At 46.4% G+C, this 24,456-nt stretch overlaps 1 protein-coding gene and 2 long non-coding RNA genes across 7 annotated transcripts in view; 2 read left to right on the forward strand and 1 right to left on the reverse strand.

The window, feature by feature from the left end:
- The window catches only part of LOC135916819 (uncharacterized transporter YutK-like), a 511,079-nt gene that overhangs the window by 369,533 nt on the left and 117,090 nt on the right, over positions 1 to 24,456 (forward strand). The window lies entirely within an intron of this gene.
- Positions 6,705 to 8,417, forward strand: LOC139054471 (uncharacterized). The gene is made up of 2 exons (XR_011511259.1): positions 6,705 to 7,125; positions 8,191 to 8,417. It is a non-coding gene; the product is annotated as an uncharacterized lncRNA (long non-coding RNA).
- LOC135916820 (uncharacterized) lies at positions 13,877 to 16,193 on the reverse strand. Its single transcript, XR_010569076.1, has 2 exons — positions 15,845 to 16,193; positions 13,877 to 15,656 (listed from the first exon to the last, which is right to left on the reverse strand). It is a non-coding gene; the product is annotated as an uncharacterized lncRNA (long non-coding RNA).

Genomic DNA, 24,456 nt, shown 5'->3' on the forward strand with positions numbered 1-24,456 from the left:
TACAAGGTTGAAAAGCGCGGGACTCAAGACACCGCCTTGTGGAAACCCATGGTGCGTATAATATTGCGAGGTTGGGCTATCTTCAGTGTTAACAAATAGAGTCCGCCTATGCAAATAACTGCGTGTCCAACGACATAATGGACCGCCTAGACCCACCGATTCCAATGCTTCAAGTATGGCGTCATGAGGAACGTTGTCGTAGGCTCCCTTTATATCTAAAAACATTGCGACAGATAACCTCTACACGTCTTTCGGTGTTGAACATAGGTTACCAGATCGATAACGTTGTCGATAGAATATCGGCGACGTCGAAAGCCAGCCATGGCGTCTGGGTAGATTTCGTAAAGTTCAAGGTACCACTCAAATCTGACGAGGATCATTCGCTCCATTACTTTCCCAACGCAACTTGCCAGTGCAATTGGTCGGTATGAAGTAATCTCTAAGGGAGACTTGCAAGGCTTAAGAAGCGGTGCCAGGCGGCTGATCTTCCAATCTTGAGGAACTTTGCCCTCCTGCCAAGACTCGTTATAGATATTAAGGAGCGCACTTCGTGCCCGTTCACCAAGGTGACATAGCATACGGTACGATATGTTATCCGGACGAGGTTACGACAACCGATTACATAGGGTGAGCGCCGCGTCAAGCTGTTGCGTCGTGAAAGGCAGATGCATGCGTGAATCTCGTGAATCTGGAATACGGCTCAATGTAAGCGAACCTGTGCGAGTTGGCCGGCCCGCAGTCATAACACAGAAGTCTTCCGCCACATCAATGTCTTCTCGGCGCTGGTTAGTGCTAGGGCCTTAAACGGAAAACGCTGTTCCGGAACAGAACGTAGACCTCGCACAGCTCTCCATACTTGGGATAGCGGTTTGCAGGGATATAGCGACGCACACAATTTCGACCGCCACTGAGCCTCTAGTTTATCCATGCGGCGTTGTATCTTCTTTTGGATTCGCCGGGCTGTTCTTAGATCCTGAATTGACTTAGTACGTGGATACCTTCTTTCAGCACGATGGCGAATTTCACGAAGCCGTTCCAATTTCAGGTCGAATTCAGAATACCTTGGAGAACACGTCTGTGTGCGTGTGGCTGTCTGTGCCGTTTTCTTGATAGCTTGTTGAAGTCCACAAGAGAGGCCTTTGTGACAAGCGTCCTCAATCTGGGATTTAAAGACAGTCCAATCTATTCTTCGCATCGTGATGGACGTATACGTGTTAGTCATTTCCTTGATCTTGAGGTAAGGGATGTAGTCGCTTCCGTGAAGTTCAATGTCCAAAAAACAACTTAACATGTGTGGCCAGGCGGTGGGAGATGAAAGTCAAATCGAGGCAGCTGCTGTACATTATTCCCCGCAGAAATGTCGGACTCGCGTCATTTAGCAGCTAGAGACCATTATTGGAAACTAATGAAGGTAGTCGTAGTCCGGTCGCGTTAACCTTTGAGCTCCCCCAAATGGTATGGTGTGCGTTGAAGTACCCGGTGATAATCCATGGACCAGGTTGTGTTTTTAAGATGTCTTCTAGTCTTTTGGTGTCAAAGCGACTTGATGAACACAGATACACCCCCAAGAGTGCAAAAGTGACTTTCCTATTTTTAACAGTCATGCACACATAGTGATTGTCGTCATGAGGTTGCACCGGTTGAACGACGTGAGTTCATGGCGAATAAACACGACGACCTTGCTACTTTTACTTTCGCTTGATGAGGATATTGTCGCCTAGCCTGATAGTCTTAATGCATTTGATAATCTTGGTTCACAGATGACAATGATTGAAAATCGGTTAGTGAGGAAAAATTGACTAAAATCGGCGACGCGAGATCTTAGACCTCTAGCGTTCCACTTAAGGATGGACGCTTCTGTGACTTCCTTACGGAATTACTGGGGATTGTCAGTCATGGCTACACTCAAGGCTTGCTACGACGGGGCTCAGCTCGTCGAGCACTTGTAGCCCACTTGAAGCAGATGGGGTGTCAATGCTTGTCAGCATAGCCCTGATGACATTCGCAATGAATCGCAGCACCGGATTCATTTGGCAGTCCACTGTTGAAGCCTCACCAACAGAAGAAGGCTTCGATGGAAGCATCAAGGGTACAGGCTCCTTAGAAGACTGAGAGCTTGTGAGCACCGGCCACTCTTCCAAGCAGGCAGCCTTTTCCATCTGAGGCCTCCTTGTGCTCTCGGGCGTTCTATTTGAAGATGATGGCGTTGGCGCAAGCGGTGCACGAATTCCACCCTGTCTTGATCGTTTCCGTCGATGACGCCGTCGACGTCGGATCTTTCCTGAGTCTTCTCTGTGGGTTGAGTTATCCCTGACCATTTGCTTCAGAACTTCGATTTTTTTAATTCTTGGGCATTCTTTAGATGTCGCTTCATGGGTGCCTTCACAGTCGCCACACCTAAAGTTTGTTGCACGGCAGACATCTACTGTGTGTGACTGCGTGCACCAGGAGCACATTGTGGAGTTTGCGCAGGCGCCCTTCACGTGCCCGATCCTGAAGCACTTGTGTCATTGAAGTGGCTTTGGGAGAAACCGCCGTACGACATGTCGGAAATGACCGACCTTTACGTGCGAAGGGATGGAGTCCCCCTTGAACACTATCTTCACACAAAGGCTGTTTCCGAGTCGGCACGTGTGCGCGGTGACCACTCTTTCGTATGCCGGTTTTATCAGAATTGGCAGGTCCGTGTTCAAAATTGCCAATTCAACATCGTAGATCGCACCTGCAGTGCAGGCCCCATAGGTATGACCGGTCGTACTTTAAGTTGCCCAAATCTGTTATCTGTCGTAGCTTCTCCAGCGTGGTTCCACGGGTTGTGTCGACAGCTAGAACATTATTTCGTGTGCCCAGCCGGACTTTCTTGATTTTGTTTGGCCCCTTTCCCTATAGAAAAACAGACATACATTGCCTGTTCAATTCAGGCACACACAAACAGTACCAGCGCTAACTTCCCACAAATGTTGTTTTTCTGATACATTACTTTTAAACGCCCGAAGGAGGACATATCGCTTATACAACCGGTATCAGCGTCTCTGAAACGTTATCTCTTTATCGCAGAGGAAAATAGAAGGTGTGCTCACACATGTGCGTCCTGCTCCGTTTATCTTTTAAGCTTCGATGATTTCTCGACTTACCTGTCTTTTTTCCTTCCTATGACAACACATTTATCAAGGAGCGGCTTGCACGTTTTTTGACTCGCAGGAAAAGATGTGATCCGCAAGTGTTCACACTTGCCCGTACGTGATTTTGCGAGTGTGTTCCACAGCCCGTATTCTGAAACGTTTGCCTTCCGCGAAACTATCGCCTTGGCCACGCCTCCGCCAACGGCGCACGCTGATTGGCGCTTTTAGCAACAACGAAAATACACAGCTCCTGCTAGCAGTTCTGGCCTACGTCATTTTATCATGGTGTCGATGGGTGCTATCGACATACATTGAATAAACGAGCATGTCTTTTGGCATCATTGGGCGTTCGGTTGGTGGTGTAGTGTTGTAGAGATAATGTAGGTGATAGTTTATAGTAGCCTTTTTGGTGGCGTCTTACACGCGTTATTTCGCGGCGATATTGGTTGATTAATTTAAAATAACACGTTTCGCATTTCCCTATTAAATTTATTTTACCTAAAGGGGCCGTAACCAAACGTAGTCAGTGCGCAGAACCCGTACTGCGGCCACTACACTCGAAAGCAACACACCCGAGCAGCTCTGCACTCGCACGCTGCGCTCTCTCATGCGATGTGAAGCGTTCGACAGCGCGTGTTGGTAGTGCACGCTGACGTCATGGGTATGCAGTCGCTTGATTTATTGAACGTGGTTATCGCGGCGGCGAAATTATCCCGGAAGGCGAACGCTTCAGTATACAGCCCCATAAGGCGCTCGTTCAAGCACCTGCCGGTTAATCTGATATAGTGGTTCCCGCATGACAAGGGCATTCGGTACACGCCTTCGTTGCAAGTGACGTAAGGTTCCTGGTGTCTGACCATGCATCCTCGCACTTTGTTCTTGTCAGCCTTTCATATCTAGCATAACTACGGGAAGACCTTTCCAAGAAGCCGAAAAGAGCGCGTACCTACCTTAGAGCCTCTGGATCTATCGGAAGATGTTTCACAGGTTCTCTCGTTGCGAACGAAGTCTGCTATGGAACCGAAGACGCCAGCGCCTCAACTGCTTTTGATGATAGGCCAAGTGTTACAGAGTTCAACGCAATTGGAACGTGACAGCTGCATATCCGAAGGAGTCGACGTATTGCACCGCTCAAAGCCAGGATGTTGTAAGCTACTTCTCAAGTGCGTCGGTAACTTCATCAAGGAACAGGGCCTGTCAGTGATTCCTGCGGACAAGGAAGAAGGTTTTGCTGCGTTTTCCGTTGAGCTATACAAGTCTAAGGCTCATGAAGCTGCGGCCTCTATTTTTGAATGTGGGGAAGGAATGGTCACGTCAAAAGTGAAAGATAAAAAACTATGCAACAAATTGAATCTGAGCAAGCTGGTAACGCCAAGTGTCACAGAGTGCAACGCAATAGACACATGACCGCTGCATATCAAAAGGAGTCGACGTGTTGTACCGCTCAAAGCCAGGATGTTCCAAGCTACCTCTCAAGTGCGTCGGGAACTTCATCAAGGAACAGGGCCTGTCGGTGATTCCTGCAGAAAAGGAAGAAGGTTTTGCTGTGTTTTCCTTTGACCTATACGAGTCTAAGGCTCATGAAGCTGTGGCCTGTTTTTGAATGTGGGGAAGGAATGGTCACGCCAAAAGTTAAAGCTAAAGAAGAGAAACTATGCAAGAAATTGAATCTGAGCAAGGTGGTAACGAAATACGTAGTACAAGAAATGACTTTTTAGACGTTTTTTTTTTTCAGCGCCAGCACCCAGAAACCGGTAGACCCATTCAATGTGATCCTATCGGAAAATGACACATGGAGAAAAGTTATTTCCAAGTATTTACAAGGCGAGGTGTACTTTTTAAAGTTAGACGATCCTTTTAGTGTTATGAACTCTGAAGAACTTTTAGAATTTGGTTGAACCCAGTCTGGTGAAAGGATGGTTGATTTTCAGTGCATATTAAAGATCTCTACTATTCTTTGCTGATTGAGAAGTTGCTCTGCTGTGTAGAGGAGTGCATTGAAGAGTTCGGATGTGCCGCTTTCAAGAACGCAGAAGATGTTTCAGCGAGCAGTTTTGTAGAACGTTTAGCCATGTACTTGCTGTCAACATTCATTCATTGAAATTAAAAACGTTACCTCATGAAGGAAGGGATATGTATTGATCGTGCATCGCCCTAATTTTAGGTAACCTATTTTTAGCGAAACATGACAAGACTGTTGTTAGTCACCCTAGGTGGCACGGACATAATAAAAATGTTTATGTTTGTAGAATACTTTTTAATCGTTGTTAACTGTGACTCCAGCTCACTAGAGTCGAAGGCTCTAAGCATTTTAACCATCATGAAGGAGTGTTTTAATCCACGTGTTCTAACAAGTGAATTGCCCATTAATGATTACACCAGACTTTTAGACCTTAATTTCACCTTTCACGCTAATCGCATTTGCTGGTCCCACCAACCACGAAGTAACAAACCTGTGCTACCATATCATTCTGCGCAGTCAAAACTTGCAAAAAAGAAATTAGCATGTGTTTCCAAAATGCTTTCCGAAAATCGTGCACACACATGATGAGTGACAGTTTCAAACAGCATTCGAAGAGGCTGTCTAATGCTCGTTACTTCACGCATTTTCAAGTGTCTGTTGCCAAGAAGCTTTCCAGGAAACTAACATCAGAAATTCAATGTTATCCGAATCCGTTGCTTGGTGAACGGTCGCCTTTTGTTGTATTGCCTTACATGCACAAGATTTCCCACAATCTGAAAAGAATTGGACAACAGTCGAATGCAACCATCGTGTTCTCGGCCCCAAAGAAACTTGCCCCATTGTGCATCCTCGCACAACAATGTGCGAGGATGCCTGGTCAGACATCAGGAACCTTATGCCACTTGCGACGAAGGTGTCGCGTACCGAATTCCCTTGTCATACAGGAACCTATATATCAGGCAAACCGGTATAGGTGCTTGAACGAGAGCCTTATGGAACATGCTCCCAATAACAGGTACGGGCCAGGGGGAACACTTGTTGATCACATCCTTTTCTGCGAGTCCCAAACGTGCAAGCCTTTCCTTGATAAATGTGTTGTCTAGGAAGGAACAAAGACAGGGTAACTCCAGATACCATTGAAGCTGACAAGATAAACAGAGCAGGGGTGCTATGCAGGATGCGTCGAGTTTGGCGAAACTCGGGATCTTCACGAGCTCTGGCGACACCCCAAGATGAAAGCACGAATGGTACCGAGACACAGTTTATCTTTCGACAAGCCTCCAGTTTCATTGGTTTATCAAGGTTCACTCTGCCTGGCTATCATTCCTTGGGCGTTGCCTTCTGGGCGGTCGACATACTGGGGCTCACGTGATCATACCGTCGGTGCATGGTCGTGCCTTCTTTCACTTGTTTGTCGTTCCACCGAGTGCATTACATGCAGAAGCAAGTTGTAAAACAAATGCATTTAGTACAGTATTATTAGTTACTTTAACGTGGTTTAGAAGCATCTTGAAGCCTACGAGATGTGCACTGAATGCGTCTTAGACTAATTTGTAATTTAGTACGCTTCGCATTATACCACGAGGGAGCGCTGTAGTGGCGTCATCACATCCATTCAACGGGCAAGCATGGCGGCTAAGCATCAGAGAGGCCCAGTGTAAACAAACCCGTACAACGAGCTTGCAGTGCGCGACGTAGTGATCAGGCTCGACGATGGCCACTATTTCTTGGATAGTTCTGTTCCTCCGTGGGCAATCTTCCCGTGCACCTGGTAAGACTGCCAATAGCTTCGGCGATTTTACAGATCGCAACGCGCACCTACTACCTACTATTCACGGCGAAGTGCTGAAGAAACAACTTGTCCGGTGCTGCTTCTGCGAGTGCGCCGAGTTCCTCCACTCTGCGTGACTGCGAGCGTCACGAACATTACATAGTGTGGGCAAAAGGCAGACATCCTATATAGCGACGATGCGACAAGGAGGTGGTACCGACGATGGATCTCGCTACCAACACAGTGAAGGAGACATCGACAAACTGCAGGTAAGTATATTTCTACTGTATCATATTTATCATAATAAGAGTGCACGGATTAAGTCACTTTCGTAGTAACGAACTGAATGTCTAGCAGCTTAAAGAAGGCAGTGAGAACCAATGAGTGTTCGTGCTTTTACATGCAAGTGGGCCCGCGAAAATATGGAAAAGATGAAGGTAACCTTCACTAACTTGGTGAGATAACAGAAATTCATGAGTGACATTAAGCCAGCAAAATTTATGGAACAGTATCTTTATCCAAGTGAAATATCAATAGCAAGTACTGATATAAAGCAGGAAACTTATACAAAAATTTCATGGGTTGAACAGCACATGGAAGGCATTACCGAATCGTGATCGCCACGTGACCGATATCCTTGAAAAAAGTCTAGAATCATTGCATTCCACCGGTTATGCAATATGGGACATAAACCTGGAGGTTAACAAAGAAACTTGAGATGTCAAGGACTGTGCAGAAAGCGAAGTAAAAAAAATTGTTGGAGATAGCATTAAGGCAGGAAGACAGTGGCGTAGTAAACCATGGCAACTGATATGCTAGTTGAGATTAAGAAGAAAGAAAGGAATCGGCAGGCAGGCCATGCACGTATTCGATCACTTGTTGCCAATTCATATCAGGTGATTACATAAGCATGACAGAATGGATGTCAAGGAGAGAGAACCACAGCCGAGGATGGTAGAAAATTGCGTAATGGGACAAAAATATGATGTTTGTAGGCATAGGATGCAATCAGCTCGTATAAGACGGGATTGTAGGGTAAGGCATTTGTTTTTCAGCGAACAAAAATAGGTTTGTGGTGCTGACAGTAGAGACTCGTGAAGGTGCGGTGCCACCTCAGCTGCTGGCACACTAATCAACATGACAATTGGCTCTGAAAAAGAAAACCCCAGTTATGAAAAATAAAGCAACGTTGTCCCAACGCATTGTTTTATTATGCATACTACACTAGAGGCTTCCACAGTTAAGGGCACTTAGTACTAATAGTGCAACGAGCATTTTTCTTTGTAAATAATTGTTTGTATGCGGCTGATTCATTCCAATACACTTTTTTGCAGCAAAACATTCTGCTGCTGGAGGCACTCAACTGCCTGGTGGCAGTAGGCGAGCGCCAGGCACGTGCTCTTGAGAGTGTGGCAGAGGTCCAGAGGGCTGCTCTGCAACAGTAGTATCGATGCCCTCACTGCTCTCCTGTTGAGCCCACAGAAGGCACCTTATAAAGGAGCTTTCAGTTTAATATTTTGTTTATTATTCAAGAACATGAATAAAATTATTGCAGTAAACATTCTGCTGTGCATATTAGGAGACTTGTAACATGCACTTGGTGTCCCTTCAAAATAGGCAGAAACGTAAGACAACCTGTGCCACTCTTGGACCATGTAAATAAAAAAATACACCAATGCAGCATACACGTCATCGTGCTGTTTGTTCTTTCTATGTGCAAGAATACAGTGCGTGTTGATTAGCCACAAGATGAACGGTGTGTGTAATTCAAAATGAAGACAGGAAACAGCAGGAGCTTAATAATGCTATCACCTATAGACTGTGCATATGACTGCAACACTCCCCGATTCAAATGTGCCGTTACATGCACGTTCGATACCACATATTCTTTAACATTGTCTTATAATTGCATGTACCATATTTCACACATCTTAAGCCCTTGAATAAAGGGAAAATCAGACATCCACCCGTTCGTAACAATTGCTACAAAGAAAACCCATACGGATTCCTCGAAAGAAAGGCCTCATAGTTGAAGAACAATTCGTCCTGGTCCGGGACTCGAACCCGGGACCACCGCCTTTCCGGGGCAGCCGCTCTACCATCTGAGCTAACCAGGCGGCTAGCAGATGGCAGGACGAAGTCGAATTTGTCGACAACACTACTACGTCAAACTCTTGCCTTTGCTTCGTGTTGTCGACAAATTCGACTTCGTCCTGCCATCTGCTAGCCGCCTGGTTAGCTCAGATGGTAGAGCGGCTGCCCCGGAAAGGCGGTGGTCCCGGGTTGGAGTCCCGGACCAGGACGAATTGTTCTTCAACTATGAGGCCTTTCTTTCGAGGAATCCGTATGGGTTTTCTTTGTAGCAATTGTTACGAACGGGTGGATGTCTGATTTTCCCTTTATTCATTACTTCTCCCCACCTTGCGGGTTTCCGCAGAACTTCTACGTCAAAATCTTAAGCCCTTGCATAGCACACTTCTGATGTATCCATTTCATAGGCCAAGTAATTGTACACTTTGTCCTTTTGTGTTGTATGAAAAGCAGCAGCCTTTACAGTCGTATAAAACTTCAGAAGACAGGAGAGGCCCCACCCAGATGACCAAAGCGCAGCAGCCGATTGCTTACACGTCTAAAGAAATAGTCCCTCTCCAACGAGCAGGTATTAGTCTGTCCGGCGGCACGATGTCAGTCTAGAGTGCGTGCCCATTGGTGCAGGCTTGTGTTCACCTGCCTTAAAGTGCAGATTCCGCAGCCTCCTAAAGTTGTATCCGACTATAGAAACACGTAATGCCTTGCACCAGTTGCATAGACTTCTGCAACTTGATAGCACACAATGATCAGGAGCAGAAATCTATAAAGGCATCCAAGCAAAGCTGGCTGGCCACACTTCCATTATGAGGGGCTCGAAAAGGTCTCGCCAAATATTCCCATGACATCCTTGAAAAAGAGGTGGTGTTTGGCACTTCTTTAGAATCAAAAACAGATTACACTGAATGTTGTGTAGCACGTCAAAACAAACCGAGCTTGGTTATTTGCACAGCATGTAATGGGAGGGTGTGCTTCACATAGGAAACCAACTGCTCTGTCGAGTACAATTTTGAGGCCGGTATGGCACCTATTATGTCAACAGTGCCTATATACGAATTACACTTTTCACAGGCCATTGATTTCACCATTATTTTTGTATGATGGTTCTTTCAATCAGTGCTTGTATTACATGAGCAGGTGGATTTGAAAGCAAAGCTTTGTTTGCAAACCTTCCGACTTCCATAATTGTGTGGCAAGGCACTGGCATGTTGTCGAATAGCTCACACTTCCTCAGTCCTGCACCAAAGAAGCCCAATGCTCTAATTGAAGTTGGATCGCACAACAATTCAACGGCACACAAAGAAGTGTAACACACACAGCAAAGCATTCTGCTGTGCGTATTTCTCTTTGTGTCCCGTCAAATTGTTGTGCAATTAAACTTCAAGCTTCGATACCAATACACCGTCTTCAACCTCACCAATGCTCTAGTTATTAGGCCACAATGGTGCACATCTTTGAAATTTCGCAACACAAATTAGCTCTCCAAAAAATCACAAATGTTAAATTTTGCAGCACAGCTGTATGTATGCACGTGCCATATTCTTTACCACTGAACTCACAGGAATCAAAAAGGCAAGCATTAACCAGCCTTGCTGCTGCCGTTACCATTATCATCATGACACCAATGGAAAAACAGTGCCACGTTTCAGTAAAGGGAGTGCTGGAGGGAAAGGTGTGACAGCGAGGGCTTACAATAAAAATAACGGTTACGAGACATGTTCAATGCCAATATATGCTGCATGTCGGTCAGCCTACTTTGGCATTGCGGCAAGCGTTTACTCGTTTGGGCGTAGACACGTTTTCTGTAATCATTGCTCTAAAGCTGTACAAATGGTATATTTGCTCTGCAATTTTTATTTTTATCATGGTGGGTTAAAGACCCACTTTTCATTGGCATCTGCACCACATTTCTCCCGATATGTTATTTTACCTTGGTGGTTCATGACATCTTCACGTAGAGAGAGTTCTGCAAAGTATCAGATGTGCATTGTTCTACTGCTTAAGAATTAGAGCCCCATTATGAGACGAAAATATACAATTTATCCATCCAGAATAACGCCGCCCCCCCCCCCCCCCCCCCAAAAAAAAAGAAGATGCACTGAACCTCTGGCACATGCATCGACAGTGAACAAAGCAAACAATCTGAAGTATTTGCTTCATGCAAGCCAACACACTAAGATCCTCAATGCATTTTCATTTCACCACAAATGCATAGGCACAACCGGCTTGGCGCAACATCCACATCTCGCGCTGCAACAAATTGTGCAATGCCTCGCTGTTTCATAGTGCGGCCGATAGATTACGCATGACCAAAATTCAGCATTGTGCATACTAAGTAACTTCAACAATGAAGAACCCCAAGTTCTTTATGAGATTAGGATTCATAGGTTACTTTACACAATTTGTGATATCCATTTATCTATTTATGCTTAAATAACCTCTTTCCCAAGAAAGTGAGCCATTTGGAAGGCACCCTGACAGAGAATTAGAACAATTGGCAAAAAGTGATCAACCAGCGAAAAAGTCTGTTAATCACAGTAACGCTGACATTGAAGGCGCCTTAATTCCTACGTACGTTCCGTCGACACACCCAACTACGTTCGTAATGTTCCCACGAAGTAGGAAGCATTCTTTTATATATGCCCGCTCCGCCGCAGTATTCTGGAAAGCTAGCCACAGCTTACGCACTGCCGCATCGATAACCGCGTCAGACACATCTCTGACACAGTTGCTAACAGTAGTTTGATGGCGTCCAATGTAACGCTCGGCGCCGACGCTTCCCTGAAAACTCCCAGTCCCGTAGAAACGGAGGGCACAGATGACTTGCTCTACGACGGTGAGCGAATGAAGCCCGCCACGCTGTCTCCGCAGACGAGAGTCTTCGCTTAGCTCGTCACACAGCCAGCACACTGATGTCTTCGACAGGCGAAAATGACGGTGAAACTCCCCGTCGGTCATGCAGGTGAACGGGCCCGGACGGTCATAGTGACGCTTGCTGCCGCTGGATGCAATGAAACAGGCTGCTGCTGCCGCCGCCATGTTCCCGAGTTGAACTCGGAGGGGGTTTCGCGATGTACGAGTTTAGCACGAGTTCGCCTGTCAATCAAAACCAGAGGTCACGCCCCGCGCGAGGCATGTTACTATTGCGCGCGCACCCACTACGGTTGGGCCACGCCCAACTTATATTCCGGCAACAGCGACGCGGTGTCGAGCTGAGAGGCATCAACAATCTTGACCGCCGACACAAAACACGCACAACGCACTGTCATCGGTGATGTACTGAGCACCACTATCAAAAACAAAGCGTTGACTGTCGCTGGCTAATGCATACATCTTCTTGGGCTGAGATGGCCGCACAACACGGTTTCATTGCCTGCATTGTGGCGCGTAGCGCACAGTAAATAATTATCGGCACGTCACTGTAGCTGCTTGCAAGGCGTCGAGGGGGACGACGATGCTGAGGAGTGCAGTCGTTTGAGATGGCCGCTCTGTCATCGGTGATGAAACGGAGCCACAGCGTCGTAAACACGATCAGCGTCCGAGAATCGCTCGCTCTTCTAGACCCAGTGCCATGGCATTTCTTCATCACAAGCACTGCGCACTCAACAGTTCCAACACCTCTCTCCGTTCGAAATCTGATTTCATAACTGCACACAAGAGCCCTCACCTGCCAAAATGCGAGTGCTGCGGTGTCGTTACGATATCCATCTGCGATCGCTGCTGGCTCCAGCAGAGGTAATCCGCAAGCACCTTCGACTGCACAACACACTCATATACTGCGCACATGCGCTCAGAGGCGCCTTCTCTGGGCAAGCGATGACAAGCGATGAATTCTGTCGCTGGGGCAGCACGCACTTTTCGCAATGTATGGCAGAGGCTTCGCGCACAAAGATAAACAGGTACATTTTCACTGAACTGCGTCACTACGCACTCCAAAATAACATACCACCATTTGGCAGCGACAGCTGTTGTGTCGTTTTTAGTTGATAAAGCGGGGGCCTTAATTGCCTAGTGAAACGCTTGCGATGAACAGCCGTACCGCGGCGCTGCGTTTCTATTCCCCTAATAGAGAAAGAGTGGCCATGACTCTTCATGGATCAAGACCGACTTTATTGCGAATAGCACTGCAGCGCCCCTAGGCGACTTATCACCGTATGAACGCCCTCGTGCGTGCGACCCGCTTCAATGTACCGCTTCTAAGCTTTCGCCTCCCTGTCGCCACTCGCGGCAAGAAGTGCAAAATTTAATAATTTGCTCGATCTCCGTTTGTCATCACAAATTTCTAGCGTTCAAAATGAAAAACAGATATCTAAAGAAATAAAAATGTTTGTTATTTTATTTGTTGTATTTTAACGTATTCGTTTGAGTGAAAGTGTAGGTGCAAGAATGCGCCGCATGTACCCTGTCCGCATTCGATGCAGAATAGAAAGACAGTGCGCGAAAGATGAGGCACGCCCTTGACCAAAGCCACCTAGAAAAAAATGTAAGGCCTCCGCACGCCGGTGTGACGTCACGCTAGTCGGATGGGCCGGACAGTCGACGCCGTCGGCGTCTCCGCGCCTAGGTTTGTTGTGCTTGCAGTGTGTCTCTTTGCGCGTCGCGGATACTATGGCATGAGAAAATTAGTGCTGTCCTTAAAGTGACAGCAACCTATAAATTCAGATGCTTCGTTTCCAAAGCAAGACACGTATAGCTGACGCAAAAAATAAGGGGGAGCCACTGGTTCACCGCAGTCAACACCACCATAGAAAGCAGCATTCTTTCATACCTTCCTTAGATTACTTGATTGGCAACATTTTTGTTTTTTGCGTGTATCGCAACACGACCTGCCTTATTGTGCTTGTGATGTTTGGTCGGGACTAAGACAAGCAAACTGCATGATGCTTAGTCACTCAACTTTAGACGGAACGAAAGAAAGAGGAAAACTGCATATTGAAGACACAGAATATACTTTATTCACAAATGATAAGAACTGCATTAGGAAACAAACATTTTTAGTCTTTCATATACAATTATCATTCTCACTCTTGCATTGCGTAAAACAGTCCACGCTAGACACACGAATATCGAGGTTAATTTTATTGTGAAAATGTTATCATTATAGGGTCACGCACAACTAATTCTCAAGTAGAACAAGCTTCCGTCTTTGTAGTACCATTTCTTGTGGTTATTTTATTTCCACCCGCCTTGTTTGCAGGCCTTATTGGTCTTCATAAAATACAGAGATAATGGCGAAAAGTAAGTAAAAAACGAGAGGCCTACTCTCAGTCCTAAAGGAAAGCATGCAATTAATGGATTGCGGTAGCATGGAGAGTTCGAATCATAAACAGGTAGCACAATGCACTCAAATAACATTTGAATTGGCCAAAATGCAGGGTTTAAATTTTGATAATGTAGGCAAATAAGTCCTAGCTACGCCACAGGTTTCTTTTTACAAGGGTTCTGTCAACACAAACATACGTAGACGTTCAACAAAACAGAGCTTCATGAATAAAAAATAAATAATGAGAAACATCTCAGGCCTTCAAGGTCTGCAATTTTCGGTCGTTCTTGGCGTTGCGTAATTTGTCGTTTTCTGTGCGGCACAAGTTGTTCAGCAGTGTATTCGCTGCAGCACTTACAACACGCCCCATTACCTCCTGTGCAGGACGACCGAAATCACACACATTACATTTACCGCAGCACCAGTAACCAACCCATCCTTGTAATAAAAAAATGATTGAAGGTGAATCTCATCAATCATTAACGTTACATTCTTTTCATGCTCTTTATATGTGCTTACCATACGCTTTGCATAGGAAAGAAAGCTACATTCTTGCTGCTCCGTTTCAGGGCGTACATCGTACGATGAACACAGTCTTCTGATCGTATCAGGATGCGGCATCTTAAGCTTCATCGAACTTCTCAGGAATCTGTATGCATAAGGTGAAATTGTGAACAAAAGGCTAGCAAAAACCAATAAATCGGGGGGGATATCGGCCAGCATCATTCAAAAGAAGATCAACTTGACTCTTCAAGAATTTAAGCACTTCCAAATGCCATTCTTGCAACTCGCATGCGAAATCTTTTCCACTTACTTCCTCTAGCAATGTCGAAACCAATGTCAGTAGATGACGGGCCTTTTCAGAACGCTCAGTGCTGATATCCTTACGTGTCTGTTCGATCATGTGTAACACACTTTTCAAATCTCTCAAGTCGCACAGCTTTTCAGGAACTAAAACATCACCACACTTCCTCACACCCGTTTCACCAAAAAGTACTTCGACGCGCAGGTCTGTGGACACGATCACCGAAGTATACGGACTGCAGGAGCAGATTAAAGTGACAAGTCCAAAAAGAAAACCTTGGAGCCCTTGTTGTCCAGAACTGTCCAGAAGTCCGAACACTGAAAGCTTGGCAAGGCCTTCAGCAAGTCCGCAAAGCTACCAACCAGATTTTTGGCGTCCTCTTCTGCTTGGGTTTGCTGAGAAAGCATTATTGCTTTTTGCAAATATGTGGCTTCCAAGCGCGCTCTTTTGGCAGCCAGCGCTTCTCGAACGCACACTTGCGGACGCGATAAATAGGCAGGGCAATTTGGGAAACAAGCTCGGAACTGCATTTTTCTTCGGACGGATGTTTTTTTCATGGCAACTTCGACCACTTTTCCTGTCTTGACGTCCGTGTAAGATGTCGTCTTCAAGTAATCCGATGGCAAGAAATGCTTTTCACAGGGCTGAAATAAAAAAAAAAAAACAAGCCGTTACAGGTATGAAGCTCGACGAAAATGTTGAATTTACAAGCGCGTCGACAGGTGCAGAGACCCATCTATTGTGCACGCGTGCACGAATGCATTGCGCACTATGCTGACGAAACCTATTCGTCTGGAAACCCAGAATAACAATAGAGAGAAGAAATACTTACCACTGTGTACTTCGTTGGCGAGAAGTCCTTCCGAGGAACTGCTCTCGTCCACGCTTCCCGAGTGGCTCGGTCAGATGGGAACTTGTGCACTCGGACACTTTGTCCTCCGTCATAATTGGACTTGCAGTTTGGTGCGCAACAACAGCCAGGCATCGTTGCGCTTCCGTGTACGACGAACCACGCACAATCGAAGAAAAGCAATCGCGTTTACGGTGCAGCATGCCCCACCAAAGCCACCAAGCAAATGCTCCACGCGTTGCCGCTCTAGCGTTGCAGCCACGGAGAAAATTTGTTTTTAGAACGCGCGCCGCGTTCTAGAAACGCAGCGCTCCCCCATCCACCGCTACCATCCGACTCTCGTGACGTATTGACAGGGGAGAGGAGGTGATGCGGAGGCCTTGCATTTTTTTCTAGGTGGCTTTGCCTTGACGCGCCCGGGAAAGGCGTGGCAAGCGGCTCACGGCAAGTGTGCAGACAGACAGCGGGACAGTCAAGGTATCGCTAAGTTGCGATAATCCGTTGATAACAATACGCGGCGCTGGCGCGTTTCGTTTTGCAGCCTTCTGCGCTTGAAACGTGGAAGCAATGTGCCGCGCAGGGTGCGCTCATGTTGTCATACGCGGCTTTTTGTCTACATAATTTTTTGCCTGCACCTTCGGCGCGTTCCGCGCTATCTCCGTTCACTGACTGCCGTCGAGCAAACTCGGGCAAAACTCGGGTGAACGAGAAACTCGGCGCATCCTGCATAGCACCCCAGGACGCAAATGTGTGTGCGCGCCTTCTAGTTTTCTCTTCGATGAAGAGCTAGCGTTTCTGAGACGCTGATACCGGTTGCATAAGATTTATGTCCTCCTTCATAAAAGCGATGTATGTGAAAAGTAAAATTGGTTGGAAGTTAGCGCTCGTACTGCTGATGTGTGTCTGAATTTTACTGTCTCTAGTCTGAGCGCCATTCATTATTCGTCAAGTCATGCACCAACAAGCCCAAAAAGCTATGCTGCTGATTGGCTCAAACTTGAGGTGCACGACTTGAGAGGACTGGAGATTGTGAATTTCAACTTGGGCGGCATGTTTCGACTCATTTTGAGCCCGAATAAATATGCGAATAGATACGAGCGAAGGCGCTGCGGCTATCGCGTGGGTTCGATGGCCGATAGTGGTCGGCACGATGATTTTGGCAGTGTTATTGACAAGAAAGGCCGTCACGCTATACAACTCACCCCCGTCTGTTGCGTCATTGCCGGCCTATTATGATCAAGTGGTGTCATCGACACACTGGGCTGAATGGTCGGCCAATCGTTGACGTCAGCGTGTTCTGGGCCTCGCATCGACCCAGTGTTACCCACTGCCGGAGGCAATTCCAGAAAAGTAATCTTGACAAAGAAGACGCGCCCGCAGTAAAGCTTGGCGACTGTAATCGCACAGCCGTGACAGAGCGCGCGTCACCGTAGCCGCCGTTGCGGCTGCTTGCGTGATGTTGCCTAAAATCGAGCAGTGGTGGACGCCGGCTGCATGCACCAATGTGTAAGGTGAATATAAGCCAAACAACAATGAGAGCGGGTCTTCTTTCCTTCTCAGTGCCACACTTTGATGCCCTGCGGCCGTCCGCTACTGTGCGACAGCGCCGTGTGCTGGACTACCGGCGATGCACGGTCCCCTTCGTTGCGACTGTCAGCGGCAAAGCAACTAAACGGCGCACTAGAAATTTATCAAGCGCGACGAGGCCCCGCGTGTAAGTGAGGGCGAAGTCTAGCGTCACTCGGTGCACCCTCGCCGTCAGCGCGCGCAGCGACATGGCAGAACCCCGGTGTGGCCCCAGAGCCGCTCCGGCCACCTAGGCCGTGGTCCGTTTACTTTTTTGGCCGACAGTACATTAGTCAAGTACTACCGATTGTCGCACGGAGCGAGCAAACAACCAAATTTTGCTATGTGCGAGGATAAAAACTTACTGCAAGAAGTTCACAAACATTTTATGCTGCTCTTTAGAGCATAGCACATCAATATAACATAAAAAAACCTGCGCAGCTTGCACTAGTGGTGCAAGGCTGGAGTCGACTGCGGAGCTTGTGATCACCTAGTTTTTACGTAGCTTGCCTGAGTTGGTTGTAGTTTTTGCGAGGTTATGCTAGGTTTTGCTAAATTGTTGGTAGGCTTGTCTAAGTCGTTTCGAGGTTTGGAGAGGTTATGGTATAGGCTTGGCTAAGTTGTTTGCAGGTTTTGCCAGGTTATGCTAGGTTTTGCTCAGTTGTTGTCTTGGTGGACTTGACGCTGGAAGTTTTCGAGCATTCGAAGGCCGGGATCACTTTCTCGGCGACGTCGAGCGTTCAGGCGCAGACTCTCTCGTTCCCTCAACTGAAACGCGGGATTCTCGGCTCGGCATCGCCTTTTCTCAGCTGCAACTTCGGCGCAGTGTTCTGTATCACCTCGCCGGCGAGACATCGCTTCTCGCTTGGCAGTACAGCGCTCTTCCTGCCGATTCTTCTTCGGGCGTCCGGACTTACTTCCGTCTTCCCAAGGCAGCAGCACGTACGCACAGAGTAGAGGAAGCGAGAGGTGTGTCGCCGCGCCGGCTGTTCGAAGGTCTAAAGGCGGAACCGCATGGCGCGATTTCAGGCGCGATTGACGTGCGGATGGTGGGACGCGCGCGTTATTTTGACGCGTGCCCAGCAGGATCCATCACGAAATCGCGCCGCCGCGTGTTGCTGCTCGGAGGAGAAAAAAACGCGTCGCGCGCGCGCGTCCACCAATCAGAGTTCAGGTAAGTCACGTGGCATTTGGTCACGTGGCATTTCGGTTCTTTTTTTGCCACAAGATGGCCCTACTCTCTGCGCATCTCGACGGAACCTCCTTGGCGGATTTTTTTTTTCTCGGCAGAACTGGCGCGCGCGTAGAGGAAAACATGTGCTACCGTGATTTCGTTCGCGCATCGTGTTGGCTCGCGCATCGTGTTCAGCTAAAACGAACAAAGCAACCTTCAACGAGGCCCTAATAACTAAAGTGGAGAAGCGTCGCGTCTCATCGCTAATACTGGCAAGACAATTTGCTAATAATACCAGTGTATGGTGCTCGCTCTCTTCTCAACCAGGCAGCCCGCACCCATATGTACCTCCTGACCCGCATTTTTTCTTGCTTCAGTATCAGCATCCCCCTTAATAGTAGCAGTCGCCTCTTCTGCTCGGTAGTAAGCGGCCGACCCTTCTTTTCATATGTGAAGTTGTAAACAAGCAGCGGCTTCTCAGCATGCGGAAGGTACACAGTCGCAGTTTCGCACACAATATTGCTGCTTGAATTTAAGCTTGATAAGTACAATTCGGAAAGAAATGTCGCTGTCTAATTACACTCAGATTATTTTATTGTAGTGTTCTGTAAGTTTAAGGGCATATTATATATGCGGTAACAGAGACAATACATGTCGTTGAGAGTTATGTTGTCTCGCAACCCGGAAAACGCGGCGCGAAAGCGCCGCTCCTTTTTTTCGTACGGGTGCTCGCGCGTCGGCGGCAACGCGGGCGTTTGCCGCCCGTCGCGTTTTTCGCTCGCGAAAAACGCGCCATGCGGTTCCAGCTTTAGGCGTCATGACTCCGCCCTACGCGCGTGGGGTAAGTGGATGTTACGTGGCTCGGTGCTGTCGCACGTGGTTGCTACGCAACGCGAGGCAACGCGAGGCGGCGCAGAGCTGGTCTGAGTTTTTTGGTAACGCTCCACGGTGGAACGAAAACTTAAAACAGCTCCGCTGTGGATGAAGCACTCGTCACGCCTGCTTCGGCACGTACTTGCTGCCGTCATACCGGCAATACCGAGCAGACGTCGCTCAAAGTCATCGCCCGCGTGGGGTTCTACTCGTACTCGACGAGCGAACGCGACAGCCATCTCCTCCGCGTCGCTAGTAGCTGTCGCGTTCAAAATCGCTTGTATGGGGTTTACACTTTACGCTATATATATTCGGCACTGCACCGACGTAGAGCTGTATACCAATGGAGTTTCAACGTGGTACACGGCACGACTCGTTTTTTGCAGTCAGTCTTCGTGCACGTATTGCTTCACATATTTTTATATATTCGGAGCACTTTACCAGAGAACGGGCTGCGTGACCGCGTGCGCGTCCTTTCCAAAACGGTTCACCACTAATCCGCTAGGAAAGCGCGCATGTGCCCTCACGACGCGAAAAAGGCGGCAAGCCATGGAGGGCGGATGCTCGCATAGAGTTTCTGGCTATATTACCTAGAGGGTAATCTGGCGCTGCTGCGCTGTAGTGTATATGGGAATGCCGGCATATTGTGACTTCGGATTGGCACCGTTCCCGGAGAGACAGGACGCCTTGAACACAAGCGCCGTTTCCTTTGTCACAATGATTTATTTTCTACAAAAACAGCATGTAGAATGCTGATTTAGCTCTATTGTCACACAAAAACAAGCTTGTTAGTTACGAGAGTTTGTACAATTATACGAAACGTAGAAAGCATCAGCGGTCCGCTAAAGTTGACGACACACGGCAAGATTCGCGCATGCTTTGGAATAATTCGTTTGTTCTTGCTTTTATTCGCATGGTTTTATGCATCGTAGATGTGTAAACATCATTGGAAGACATATTATGAATGCATGAAAACCTTTTGTGAAGGTTATACTTCAAGAACACATTATTTGTGTAACCATATCCACGCTTTAGACGAAGCCTCTTACAACACCAGCCAGCACAAGCCTCGCAGACGCACATTTATTTATTTTGATTACCCTAAAGGCCCCGAAAGGCATTACATAGGGAGGATCCAATTCACACATGATATGTCAACCCAATAAAAACGACTGAACACAAAATTCAAGCACAGATTTGGGTAAAAGATACAGTTTGTAAAAAGAAAACGAAAATATATAAGGTGAGAGTACAGGGTACAATTCACGTTTGCAGTACATGGCACGCTTCAACAAGGTAACGCGGGAAGTGGGTGTTGGAAAAAATGCAGGTTAAAAAAATTATATATAAATAAAACAGGCGAGGCAAGAAGTGGCAGCTGAACATTTCATACATTTAAAAATGTGCGCAGGGCAGAGTGGAAGGCAGACGGGTCAGTGATTGTTACAATATCTCGGGGCAGGTCGTTTCATAACACCAAAGGGGAATTTTGAAATTTTTTGGTCCTAGCAAATATGGGAGACACTTTGCATACATGGTCATTGCGATTGGACAGATAATGGGCGAGCAAGATGGGAGCAGATTAAAAGAAGAACCGCAATAGTAAAGGGAGTGAAAAAACAGGCGGAAACATTTTCGCCGTGTGCCAAGATCCGGAAGATTAGGGGTCTGCTTTACCGCAGAAACGCTTTGGTATGGAGAGTGGGAGCGCGAAATAAAGCCGGCAGCCTTATTTTGAATTCACTCGATGCAATCAGTAAGGTTAGCTGTCTGAGGATTCCAAATAATTAAAGCGTAATCGAGGGTTGCTCTGATCAGCGAAATGTATGCACGAAGGCTTGTATCACTGTTCGCAAAGTACAGGCGATGCTTTAAAAAGCCAAGTTTTTTTATTGCCTTGTTACTAATATGCTCAGCATGCATGGCCCAGCTTAAATCAGAAGTAAGAATAACGCCTAGGCATTTAAAAGAGGAGGTTCGTTCGAGTATGCAATTGCGTAGAGTGTATACGTTGGACGGAAAGGTTAACTTGGAAGAAAATGTCATGAACTTAGTTTTATCTGCAATAATTTCCATGTTCCATACCCGACACCACTCAGCCAACGTGGTTAAATCTTTTTGCAATATGGCAACGGCATCAGGGGTGGTTATCTGTCTATAAATTACACAATCATCGGCAAACAGCCGCATTGTTAAAATTATATTCATAGCTATGTCGTTAATAGATATAAGGAATCATAACGGGCCTAACACTGACCCTTGAGATACCCCTGACTTAATGCGGTAGAAAGTAGATTGCTTGTTACTAATAGTTGCTGACTGAGAGCGACCAGATAAGAACTCGTTAATCCAATGGGTAGTTTTTTTCATCTGACTTAAGGCTGTTTATTTTCATGATTAGCCTTTCTGCTGAGCACGAGGTCGCGGGATCGAATCCCGGCCACGGCCGCCGCATTTCGATGGGGGCGAAATGCGAAAACACCCGTGTACTTAGATTTAGGCGCACGTTAAAGAACCCCAGGTGGTCGAAATTTCCGGAGTCCCTCCACTACGGAGTGCCTCATAATCAGAAAGTGGTTTTGGCACGTAAAACCCATAATTCAATTCAATTTTATGGGGAACATGATCGAAGGCTTTTGAGAAGTCAATAAATATTACGTCAGTATGAAGCAAATTGTCCAGTCATGTAGGTCAGTGGCTAGTTCGAACAACTGCGTTTAGCAAAACCTTTTGTATCTGAAGCCATGCTGATTTTTGAATAACAGATTATTTGCATTAGGATGACCCATACTGTGGGAGTAAATTATGTGGTCAAGGAGTTCACAACAAACCGATGTCAGTGAAATCGGGTGGTAATTGCTTGGACATGAGGGCTCACCAGATTTAAATATTGGTATGATATGGCCAGACTTCCAATCATCTGGAACACAGCCGGTATCCAGTGATAGTTGGAAAGTTGAGCACAGTGATAACGATGATACGTGGGAAGTTAGTTTTAGTAGTTTTGAGCTGTTGCCGTTCGGTCCAGGACTGGAGGTAAGTGGGAGCCTGTCAATAGCCCGTGATACACATGCTGCTGTAACGGGCATGGGCTCGCTTTGATGACTTATCATAGAAAGAGAGACGGTACAAAACTGGTCGAGTGGTGCTTCGTGGGTAAAAGATTGAGTAAAAGTATTGTTCAAGAGGTCACCATTTGCTTCATTGGGCAGAATGCAGCCATCTTCGTCCTTTCACTGTCCCTTTCACCTTATTTCCTTAAAGACCCCTCTTCAGGGTATTACATAAGCGGTGGGTTACAAAGAATATGAGAAACAAAGAATATCAAAATGTTACAAGGCATAATGCGAAGCAATTTCTTCTATGAAGGCAGATGAGTTGGGTATAGAAACGATGTTGTGCGCAAGGCTATTCCAGTCTTTGACTGTTCGAGGGGGAAAAAAGATGCAGAAGTGATAGTACGCGCGTGTGGACGAGCTACGTTTAAGGAATGCCTTATGCGATGGGATTATGCGTGATGGTGGCAAGATATATGGTGTACGATTGAGTATGCTGTGGTAGAATTTGTGAAATTATGATAAACGGGCGAATAAACGGCGCTGGGAAAGGGCTTTTAGGCCAGATTCCGCTTTTAATGGAGTTACGCTGACATCGTATGAAAAAGCGGAGTGAATAAACCGGATGGCCCGATTCTGAAATGTCTCAAGGGCGATAATGAGGAAAGTCTTGCGAGGGCTCCAAATGGCTGATGCATATTCTAGTTTGGGTCGTATTAGTGTCTGATAAGCTAATTGTTTCACATGCTGCGGTGCGTTTTTAAGCGACATCGTAGGGGCCCAAGGGATTTGTTAGCTGAAGAGATAACATTAGCCACATGAACACACTAGTCCAGACCATTTGAGACGGTAACACCCAGGTACTTATAATTGTTTGCACACTGAATTTGTTCGTTAGTGATTTTGTATTGAAATACCAAGGAGTTAGAGCGGTGAGAGGACGACATTGCTTTACATTTAGTAGGCTTTAGGGCCATTAACCAACGTTCACACCAATTTTGTTTACTGTTAGGTCTTCCTGAAGGGCGATTTGATCATTGTCGTTAGTAACTGAGTGGTAAATGACACAATCATCATCATACATGCAGATTTTTCACGACATGTGTAATGGTACATCAATAATGTATATTAAAAATGGGAGGGGGCTTAGTACAGGGTCTTGAGGGACGCCTGACGTTACGGGCTCAGAAGTATTGTTATTGAAGTACACCGACTGCATGCGATTAGTGAGGAATTGTTCTATCCATGTTAAAACTGCAGGAGATAGGTTTAACCGTGAAAGTTTAGGAGGAGTCTTTGTCGAGTGCTTTTGCGAAGTCAAGGAAAATTGCGTCAATTTGTATGGTAATATCGAGATTTGAGTGTACATCGTGAAGAAAAGGGTTATTGCAGTGTCCATATCTTTAGAGTTAATTACACATCAATACTTTTTTGGATCAGATTTTAACAAAGTGGGCAGGGTATAATTGATATAATGATCCATAGCTTCTTGAATTGTTTTTTTTGTAATTCACGAGCTAATTCTTTATATGTCTACCCTGAATAATCAGTTTTGGTCAGCGACGCCCTCTTATACGCTCTTTTCTTTTTATTCAGGCAATGTTTGAGCTTTTTTGTAAACCAGGGAGCATTTGTACTTGATGTGATTAAAATCTCAGGGGTGCACGTATTTTCGATTTTCTGAAGGAAGTCACAGAACACTCTCCGACGGTCATTAGTTGTACGATTAATAAATTTGTTTGAAAAGGAGCTTGCAAACTCAGTTAGCATGCTATTCATTTTTCCACAATCTGCTTTTTTGTAATTAGGTATGCGTATTAGCTTTGTTCGCTTATTAAGAAGTGGGAGTGAGTGCAAACATTATAATACTCTATGGTCACTAATTTCGTCAAGAACGTGAACTACAGCATTAGTTGGATTGTTCG

The sequence above is a fragment of the Dermacentor albipictus genome, chromosome 1, assembly GCF_038994185.2.
Source record: "Dermacentor albipictus isolate Rhodes 1998 colony chromosome 1, USDA_Dalb.pri_finalv2, whole genome shotgun sequence".
Taxonomy (NCBI): Eukaryota; Metazoa; Arthropoda; class Arachnida; order Ixodida; family Ixodidae; genus Dermacentor; species Dermacentor albipictus.